At 38.3% G+C, this 11246-nt stretch overlaps 1 non-coding gene across 1 annotated transcript; it reads right to left on the minus strand.

The window, feature by feature from the left end:
• Nucleotides 1-530: 530 nt before the first annotated feature.
• On the minus strand, nt 531-661 carry LOC127679544 (small nucleolar RNA SNORA17). The gene has a single exon (XR_007976843.1). It is a non-coding gene; the product is annotated as a small nucleolar RNA SNORA17 (small nucleolar RNA).
• Between the last annotated feature and the right edge of the window lie 10585 nt (nt 662-11246).

Genomic DNA, 11246 nt, shown 5'->3' on the forward strand with positions numbered 1-11246 from the left:
CCAGCTAGTATTACAGGGTAGTCATATCAGTATGTCCCTCATTACCCTTGAATCTCTCTAGTTCTGCCTCTCTTCATTGGGCCTGCATCCTTCTGTTTCTCTCTTGTTTTCATTTCTCTACTACTTACTTGCTTCTCTCAGTGATATTCAGGGTTTCTGAGGGTCTGAGGGTCTGGGGTCATCTCTAGAATATTTTTCAGGAGTGCTATTCCCCACCCATGCATCATGACACTGGGCAAGGTTCATTTGAGAACATTTTTTATCCTTCCCCAGCTTCCAGACCAGATTGATGATTATCTCAGGCTAGAACTTTGTCTACAACCCATGACTCTGTGCTGGTGCTTGTCTCCAAATGCTCCTTGCCTGGACCTGCCTATGTTGCCCCGTTAGAATATTTCTGTCTTTGGCTCATTTCTACCCATGGTCCATTGTAATATGCAGGGTTATCTTGTCTCCAGCTTACTCCCCACCACTGAATCCAACCTATACCTATACTGCACTAGGTCATTTCAGGATTGCTTTTCACAGGGTGTGTTAGACTCTTAATTATTCAGATGTTCACAGACCAGAACACTGAGCTTAGAAATAGCTTCTCTCCTCTCTGCCACCTACTGACACACATATGACACAAAAACCACACTTGTAATGATCTAGGGGCAGACGATATCAATAATTTAAAGCATTGTCAGTAGAATTCTAGTCTGTAGGATTGGAGACTACAACACCAAAACCACCACCACCACCAACAACAACAACAACTCAAAAAAAAAAAAAAGACAAATAGTATTTTCAAAGTAATTACCAAAGAATAATTAGCCAATCTTTTCTCAAATCTTAAATTAGACCAGAAGATTCCAAAGCTCTGGACATGCAGTGAAGACTCATCAATATGTAGAATATTTTCTACAAGATAAGACTGCAGAGCAATATTCTCCAATAGTAGGAATTAATCAATACTGCTTAGTGTTACTTAACCTAACAGCTTAAAATTAGAAAAATGCTTTCAAATAATGAGAGCAATTCAAGTTCTGTGAATTTGCCTTTGGAAGTTTGATGTGGATGGTATTGAATTTGGATAGATGACTTTCAACAATATAGCCATTTCACAGTATCAGCAGACATTTGATGACTGCAGGAGACCTCTGCATTTTCTTATGTCTTCTTAAATATATTTTATTTTAAAGTTAACTATAGAGGTTGTACATTCCTTGTTCTATTCTCTCTACCAGGTTGTTCATCAACATACCTTCTCCTTATCTTGTATTAATTTTGATAAAGTTCTCACCCATTATAAAATGTCATCCCAGTAATTCTCCATATACCTATCTATGGAGGTGTTTACAGTAGCTGTAAAAATCCTTTTGGTCCTTATTATTCTAAACCATTTCAAGTTGCCTACAACTTAGGTCAGATCTTCATTGAAGTCTAGAGTGGAAAAAAATGAAGAGAAACAAACAACATACACACCTTCTGAAGTAATAATAGATATTTGCAGAGGTTGCTAAAATATTTTTCTTTTATTGAAAATAGATTGTTTTCTCATACCATGTATCCTGATTATAACTTGCCCTCCCTTCTTCCTATCAGTTCCTCACAACTTCCTCCTCTACCTTCCTGATTCACTCTCTTTCTGTCTCTTCTGAGAAAAGAGCAGACTTCTAAGAATGAGCCACCAAACATGACAAAATAAAATATCGCAAGATGAAGCAAAAGCTATGACACTAAAGTTGAACACACTAACCCAATAGGAGATAAAGTGTTCCTAGAACAGGCAGAAGAGTCAGTGATCCACTTATTCAGAGTCCCATAAAAATATTGAGCTAATAGCTAAAACAAATAGGCAGAAGGCCTGGTATAGACCATGTAGGCCCTGTACTTGCGGTTTCAGTCTCAGTGAGCTCATATGCCCCGGTCTTAGTTGATGCAGAGAGCCATGTTCTCCAGGTGTCGTTTATCCACTTTTATAATCGTTGTGTCTTCTGTTCTACAGGAATCTCTTATGGACGTGAATGTAGCAGGGAGGTAAAGAGTGAAGCAGGGAGGAGAGACACAGTGGCAGGGAAAATGTCAGGGAAGAAGTTGGGTAAAATTTGAGGGCTGGCTAGAGACTGCCCTAGCAAAAAGCTAACAGAATTAAACTATATAGAAGTCTCTGTGTCATTATTAATAAAAATCAAGCAGGACACCAAAAGCCTTGCTATAATCCCTGAGCTCTGAGTCCTCTGAGGATTCGATGCATAGCACTGATTTAGAGTCTCTCTGTGCAAACGACGGGTTGTGTATCTCTGCATCTGTTCACATCTGCTACTAGAGGAAACCTGTGTGATGATGACTGGATAGGACACTGATATTTGATCATAACAGAGAATCATTAGATTATTTTATTGATCACCAATATTTTGACTTACTCTAGGTCTCTAGGCTACCTATTCTCTGGTTCTAAATTCCCCAAGTAATATTTGATGTGGATTCCTTCTAGTTGCATAGGTTATAAGTCAAAGTAGACATAGGTTGGCTACTCCCAAAAATACTGGGTCATCATTGTCCTAGCATAGATTAAGGGTCAATATGCATTGTTTTATCAAAAATGGCCTGATCAGAACTAACCACTGGACAATACTTCCTGCAACTTTATATAAGCTACTTGTTGGGTTTTTGTTTGTTTGTTTTGTTTTGTTTTTCCTTTATAAGTTGACAAAGATGTTTGGGGCCATGGCTCAGCCCCGAAAATCTGAACTATTAGTATTAATATTAGTATTAGGTTACTAATATTAGTATACTTTCTGTTATTTTCATATTAGTATAGTTTACTAATATTAGTAAAATAATAATAGTATTACTATTAGTATTAGGTTCTGAACAATTAGGTTCTGAACAATTCAATAAACCATCCCTGTTTGACTGAGATAAGTACTTGTGTGGTTTGTGGTGCTATCAGGAACCAGAACAAAAGATGGTAGGCCCTTGTTCTGTCAACTGAGCTGTGTCTATAGTATTTTCCTACTTCCTCTGCCTACCCTCCCACCTCTGTTGACTATTTTATAGTTTTCAGTAACAATCTCATGATATCACTTACCAAGGCCTGTGAGCAATCCTGTTTTGGTGACTTTGGTGCAGAGAAGAGAGCCCCACACTCAGCCTGAGGGTTTTTTCATTGGTGCTCATATTTCAGTTCCCTCTGCCAACAGATCTCTACACTATTGTCAGTACCTTGATGATGGCAACTCTCAGTCCTAAGGCATCTTGTGGGTAATGCTCAAATGCTAATCATGAGTGTACTCCCTAACACACACCAACATTGCAACTTGCCTTTCAGGCTCTTCCTGGATGTGATTTCAAACACATACATGATGAAACAGGAGTATTTCCTCCTCCACATTCATCCTCGTGTGATTTCCCAGTAGTTTTTAATGGCTTATATTGCTGAATTAGGAAAATTTGAGGTAGGACGAGACATTTCTGGGCAGGGTTTGAAAGGAAACACTCAGTTAAATATTAGGAATTTCTTAGGTGTTTCCAATCAAGTCTAGGGCAAACTATGGCTTTAGAAAGAGGAGGTATCCTATGGCTATGCCCTAGGAAAGTCTCCTGGAAAGGGCACCTCAGCTTCCTGTCAGTAGAGAGAGAACATTAGCAAGGAGGCAGAAATTATTCTGCATGACATCAGCAGCCCCTACTTTGGACATTCTTTTGTATCCTGGAGAACTCTTGGCATCCCCTGTAATGTCACCAGAGTTGTAGTAACAAGAGCTCTAAGGTCTCTCAGTCAGTGTCTACAGGATACATCCATAGGCATGTTTGTTTCTCACAAGCAGGCTCCTTGTGAGAAAGAAGGTGAATCAGAGAGAGACTCAAGAAAGGCAGGAGGAAGCTGGCCTTTCATCCCAGAGTAATGAAAGGTGAAGGAAGTGGTTCTGGGAAATTTTAAGTAAGTCCTGGGCAGTGGCTGTTGGGCTTCCTGGCAGGGGTGGGCTTTAGCTGGCCTTTCTAGTAATGGGGCACAGGAACTAGAGCCTCTTGGAAGCAAACGGATTTCCATGATTATCACAATTGCTGAAAGTCAATGATTTCAGAACATTAGGTTCTCCATCTCCACAGGCAGGAGATGGCAAGGCCAAAGCTGTTTCATGGGGACAGAATGAGACCATCAGAAGTCATGGAGGGTCTAACCTTTATAATTTAGGACAGGACTTCACTCTCATGGCTTCTTTAAGCTTCAGTGGCTATCTGATAGTAGAACCAGGGACAGAATTGTGCTCCTGGCCATGAACCTATTGTGCTCCTGGCCATGAACTCCTCTGACCTCCTCTCCCTGAAAGTGAGGTCAGAGGAGTAAGGTCTCCCTTAGTTTTATCACTGGTCATGGGTAGCAGGCATTTCTGTAAAGTAAGTAAACACTTGTCAGAGGTGATGCATGCTGGGGTATCTATCAAGCCTTCATAGGACCAAGAACCTAGGACCTTTCCTCCCATTGATGCCTGATAAGGTATTTTACTGCTACAAATGCAGCTGGAGCTATGGGTACCCCTTGATTGATGGCTTAGTCCCTGAGAATTTTGGGGGGGAGGTTGGTTGGTTGATATTGTTGTTCTTCCTATGAAGCTGAAAACCACTTCAGCTTCTTCAGTCCTTTCTCTAACTCCTCCATTGGAGACCCCATGCTCAGTCCAATGGTTGGATGCTAGTATCTGCCTCTGTATTTGTAAGTCTCTGACAGGGCCTCTCAGGAGACAGCCATATCAGGCTCCTTTCACCAAGCATTTCTTGGCATCTGCAATAGTGTTGGGGTTTAGTGACTGTTTATAGGATGAATCTCCAGGTACAACATTCTCTGGATGACCTTTCCTTCAGTGTCTGCTCTATATTTTATCTCCATAATTGCTCTTTTGAGTATTTTGTTCCCTTTCTCAGAAGAACCAAAGCTCAAATATCCAATTATCAGTGAGTGGATACCTTGTGTGTTCTTTTGTGACTGGGTTGCCTCACTCAGGATGTATTTTCTAGTTCTGTTCATTTGCCTAAGAATTTCATGAAATCATTGCTTTTAATAGCCGAGTAGTACTCCATTGTGTACATATAACCATATTTTCTGTATCCATTTCTCTGTTGGACAGACAGCTGGGTTTTTTCCATTTCTGGCTATTGCAAATAAGGCTACTATGAACATAGTGGAGCATATGTCCTTATTATATGTTGGAGCATCTTCTGGGTACATGTCTAGGAGTGGTATAGCTTAGTCCTCAGGTAGTGCTATGTACAATATTCTGCCAGACTGATTTCCAGAATGCTTGTACCAGCTTGCAATCCTACCAGCAATGGAGGAGTGTTCCTCTTTCTCCACATCCTCGCCAGCATCTGCTGTCACCTGAGTTTTTGATTTTAGCCATTCTAATTGGTATGAGTTGGAATCTCAGGATTGTTTTGATTTGCATCTCCCTGATAACTAAGGATGTTGAACATTTCTTTAGGTGTTTCTCAGCCATTCGATACTCCTCAGTTGATAATAACTCCAATGATTTTAAAGACATACTCTAGCCAAAAATAATTTTCTTTCAGCTATCTTAATTTGATTTATTTTGATTTTATCAAAATAATTTTATTTTGATCTATATCAAAATAATTTTATTTTGATCTATATCAAAATAATTTTATTTTGATCTACATCAAAATTATATTAGAGTGGTATAACATTAGCTTAATTTATTTCTATTGTTTTGCATTTTGTTACATCTTTTATTTTTTTGTTTTTGTTTTATTTATTGTGTTTTGCATTTTTGGGGTATGTCTCATGGCTATATAACTGCTCTAAATATTTTTAAGAGCAGTGAAAAATCACATGCACATGAAATTTTGATTTTTTTCAGAACTAATAGTATTTTTAATATAATATCTGAAAATTCTAGTTTGTTCTGATGTGGTAGACCCGTGCCAGCTCCATCACAAGGAAAGGCCCAATTCCTGATACTTTCTAGAAAGCCAGCCTCCTGCAGGGCATTCGACCATTGTCAGGCCTGCCACAGGGAGGACCACATCTCCTGATACTTCCTGGAGAACCAGATAATTATATGCAGAGCATTTGAGAGAAAGGGAATCCCAGGAATACAGATACATGAGTGTGCAGGACAGAGAAGCCACAGTTAGAGACAGCAAGACCAGCTAACCCCAGAGATAGCTAGATGGCCAAGGGCAAACTCAAGATCATTACCAACAGAAACCAAGGCAACATGGCACCATCAGAACCCAGTTCTCCCACAACAGCAAATCCTGGATACTCTATCACATTGGAAAAGCAAGAGCTGGATTTGAAGTCACATCTCTTGATGCTTATAGAGGACTTCAAAAAGGACATAAATAACTCTATTAAAGAAATATAGGAGAACAAGAGTCAACAGGTAGAAGCCCTTAAAGAAGAAATACAAAAATCCCTTAAAGAAATACAGGAGAATATGGGTCAACAGGTAGAAGCCCTTAAAGAGGAAACACAAAAGTCCCTTAAAGTAATATGGGAGAACATGGTTCAACAGTCAGAAGCCCTTAAAGAGGAATCACAAAACTCACTAAAAGAAACACAGGAGAACATGGATAAACTGGTAGAAGCCCTTAAAGAGGAAACACAAAAATCCTTTAAAGAATTTCAGGAAAACACAAACAAACAAGTGAAGGAACTGAACACAACTATCTAGGATCTAAAAATGGAAGTAGAAACAATAAAGAATTCACAAAGTGAAACATCTCTGGAGAAAGAAAACCTTGGAAATAATTCAGGAGTCATAGATGTAAGCATCAACAACAGAATATAAGAGAGAGAAGAAAGAATCTCAGATGTTGAAGATTCCAAAGAAAACATTGACTCAACAGTCAAAGAAAATACAAACTGCAAAAAGTTTGTAACACAAAATATCCGGGAAAGTGAAGACGCAATGAGAAGAAATCTAAGATTATAGGTATAGAAGAGAGCACAGATTTACATCTTAAAGGGCCAGTAAATATCTTCAACAAAATTATAGAAGAAAACTTCCCTAACCTAAACAAAGAGATGCCCATGACCATACAAGAAGCCTATAGAACTCCAAACAGACTGGACCAGAGCAGAAATTCCTCCTGTCACATAATAATCAAAACACCGAATGCACTAAATAAAAAACAGAATATTAAAAGCAGTAAGGGAAAAAGGTCAAGTAACATATAAAGGCAGACCTATCAGAATTACATCAGACTCCTCACCAGAAACTATGAAAGCTAAAAGATCCAGGGAAGATATCATAGAGATGTTAAGAGAACATAAATGTCAGCCCAAACTACTATATCCAGCAAAACATTCAAGTACCATAGTCAGAGAAAACAAGACATTCCATGAAAAAAGCAAATTTACACAATATCTTTCCACAAATTCAGTTCTACAAACGATAATGGGTGGAAAATAATAACACAAGGTGGGAAACCACACCATAAAATAAGCAATAGAGTAATCTTTCAACAAACCCAATAGAAGATAGATACACAAACAGAATTTCACCTTTAACTAAGAAGGTAACAGTCACTTTACTTAATATCTTTTAATATCAGTTGTCTCAATTCTGCAATAAAAAGACATAGACTAACAGACTGGATACATAAACAGGACCCAACATTTTGCTGCATGTATTAAACCCACCTCAGTGACAAAGGCATTCACTACTTCAGAGTCAAAGGTTGGAAAACAATTTCCCAAGCAAATGGTCCCAAGAAACAAGCTAGAGTGGCCATTATTATATTGGATAAAATTGACTTTCAACCAAAAGTTGTCAAAAAAGATAAGGAGGGACATTTCATACTGATAAAAGGAAAAGTCTACCAAGATGAACTCTCAATTCTGAGCATTGGTGCTCTGAACACAAGGGCACCCACATTCGTAAAAAAAAAAAAAAAAAAAAAAAAAAAAAAAAAAAAAAAAAACAACTTTACTAAAGCTCAAAGCACACATTGCACCCCACACAATAATACTGAGAGACTTCAACACCCCAGTCTCAACATGGACAAATCATGGAAACAGAAACTAGACAGAGACACAGTACAGCTAACTGAAGTTATGTACAAAAATGGATCTAGCAGATACTTATAGAACATTCCACGCTAAAGCAAAGGAATACATCTTCTTCTCAGCATCTCACGGTACCTTCTCCAAAATTGACCATATAATTGGTCACAAAACAGGCCTCAACAGATACAGAAATATTGAAATTATTCCATGCACCTGGTTATCAGATAACCAATGCCTAAGACTAATCTTAAGTTCAAACAAAAACAATGGAAAACACTCATACACATGGACTTTGAATGATGCTCTTCTCAATGATAGCTTGGTCAAGGAAGAAATAAAGAAATTAAAGACTATTTAGAATTTAATGAAAATGAAGACACATCATACCAAAACTTATGAGACACAATGAAAGCAGTGCTAAGAGGGAAACACATAGGTCTGAGTGCCTTCAAAAAGAAAATGGAGAGAGCATACATTAACAGCTTGTCAGTGCACCTGAAAGCTCTAGAACAAAAAGAAGCAAATGCACCCAAGAGGAGTAGAAGGCAGGAAATAAATAAACCAAGGGCAGAAAGCAACCAAATAGAAGCAAAAAGAACTATACAAAGAATCAACAAAACCAGGAGCTGGTTCTTTGAGAAAATCAACAAGATGGATAAACCCTTAGCCAAAATAACCAGAGGCCATAGAGACAGTATCCAAATTAATAAAATCAGAAGTGAAAATGGAGACATAACAGAAACTTCACAAATTCAAAAAGTCATCAGATCCTACTACAGTAGTATATACTCAACAAAGTGTGAAAATCTGGATGAAATGGACAACTTTCTAGATACATACCAGGTGCCAACATTAAAAGAGGATTAGATAAACCATCTAAATAATCCTATAAGTCCTGAGGAAATAGAAGCAGTCATTTATAGTCTCCCATCAAAAAAAGCCCAGGACCAGATGGGTTTAGAGGAGAATTCTATCAAATCTTCAAAGAAGATCTAACACCAACACTCTTCAAACTATGCCACAAAATAGAAACTCAAGGAACACTACCCAACTCATTCTATGAAGCTACAATGACACTTATACCTAAACCAAACAAAGGCGAAAACAGGAAGGAGAACTTCAGATCAATTTCCCTCATGAACATTGATGCAAAAATACTCAACAAAATTCAGGCCAACAGAATCCAAGAATGCATAAAAACTATAATTCAACATGATCGGGTAAGCTTCATCCCAGGGAAGCAGGGATGGTTCAATACATGGAAATCCATCAATGTAATCCACTACATAATCACACTCAAGGAAAAAAACCACTTGGTCATTTCATTAGATGCTAAAAAGACTTTTAACAAAACCCAGTATTCCTTTGTAATAAAAGTTTTGGGAGATCAGGAAACCTAAACATAGCAAAAGCAATATACTGGAAACTGGTAGCCAACATCAGGTTAAAAGGAGAAAAACTTGAAGCAATCCCACTAAAATCAGGGACCAGGCAAAGCTCCCCTCTCTCTCCCTATCTATTCAATATAGTACTTGAAGTCCTAGCCAGAGCAATCAGACAACAAAAGGAGATCAAAGGTATACAAATTGGAAAGGAAGAAGTCAAAATATCACTATTTGCAGATGATATGATCATATACTTAAGTGACCCCAAAACGTCCACCAGAGAACTCCTAAAGCTGATAAACAACTTCAGCAAAGTGGCTGGATATAAAATTAACTCAAACAAATCGGTAGCCTTCTCTACTCAAAGGATAAACAAGCTGAGAAAGAAATTAGAGAAATGACACCTTTCACAATAATCCCAAATAACATTTCCTACCTAGGTGGAACCCTAATGAAGCAAGTGAAAGATCTGTATGACAAGAACTTCAAGCCTTTGAAGAAAGAAATCAAAGAAAGTCTCTGAAGATGGAAAGATCTCCCATGTTCATGGATTGGCAGGATCAATACAGTAATAATTGCCATCTTACTGAAAGCAATCTACAGATTCAATGCAATCCCCATCAAAATCCCAAATCAATTCTTCATAGATCTAGAAAGAGCAAATTTTAAATTCATCTGGAATAACAAAAACCAAGCAAACAAAAAAACCCAGGATAGCAAAACTGTTCTCCACAACAAGTGATCTCCTGGGGGAATCACCATCCCTGACCTCAAGCTCTACTATAGAGCAATAGTGGTAAAAACTGTATGGTATCGGTATGGAGACAGGCAGGAAGATCAATGGAATAGAATCAAAGACCCAGAAAAGAACCCACAATCTTACGGTCACTTGATATTTGAGAAAGAAACTAAAAACATCCAGTGGAAAAAGACAGAATTTTTAACAAATGTTGCTGAATCAACTGGAGGTCAGCATGCAGAAAAATGCAAATTTACCCATTCTTATCTCCTTGTACAAATCTCAAGTTCAAGTGGATCAAGGATCTACATATAAAACCAACAACACTGAAGCTTAGAGAGGACAAAGTGGGGAAGAATCTTGAACACATGGGCGCTGGGAAAAAGTTACTGAATAGAACACCAGTGGCTTATGCTCTAAGAACAAGAATCAACAAATGGCACCTCATAAAACTGCAAAACTTCTGTAAGGCAAAGGACATGGTCAATAGGACAAAACGGCAACCACCAAATTGGGAAAAGATCTTTCCCAATCCTGCATCTGATAGAGGGCTAATATCCAATGTATACAAAGAACTCAAGAAGATAGACTCCAGAGAGTCAAATAACACTATTAAAAAACAGGGTACAGAGCTAAACAGGGAATTCTCACCTGAGGAAACTTGAATCACTCTAAAGCACCTAAAAAATGTTCAGCATCCTTAGTTATCACTGAAATGCAAATCAAAACAACACTGAGATTCCACCTCACACCAGTCAGAATGGCTAAGATGAAAAACTCATGGGACAGCAGATGCTGGAGAGGATATAGGAAAGAGGAACACTTCTCCATTGTTGATGGGATTGTAAGCTGGTAAAACCATTCTGGAAATCAGTTTGGCAGTTCCTCCGAAAATTAGACATAGTACTACCTGAGGACCCAGCTGTACCACTTCTGTGGTATCCAGAAGATGCTCCTACATGTAATAAGGACACATGCTCCACTATGTTCATAGCTGCCTTATTTATAATAGCCAGAACCTGGAAAGAACCCAGATGTCCTTCAACAGAGGAATGGATACAGAAACTGTGGTATATATTCACATTGGAGTACTACAATTCAG

This window comes from Apodemus sylvaticus, chromosome 2, assembly GCF_947179515.1.
Source record: "Apodemus sylvaticus chromosome 2, mApoSyl1.1, whole genome shotgun sequence".
NCBI classification, from domain to species: Eukaryota; Metazoa; Chordata; class Mammalia; order Rodentia; family Muridae; genus Apodemus; species Apodemus sylvaticus.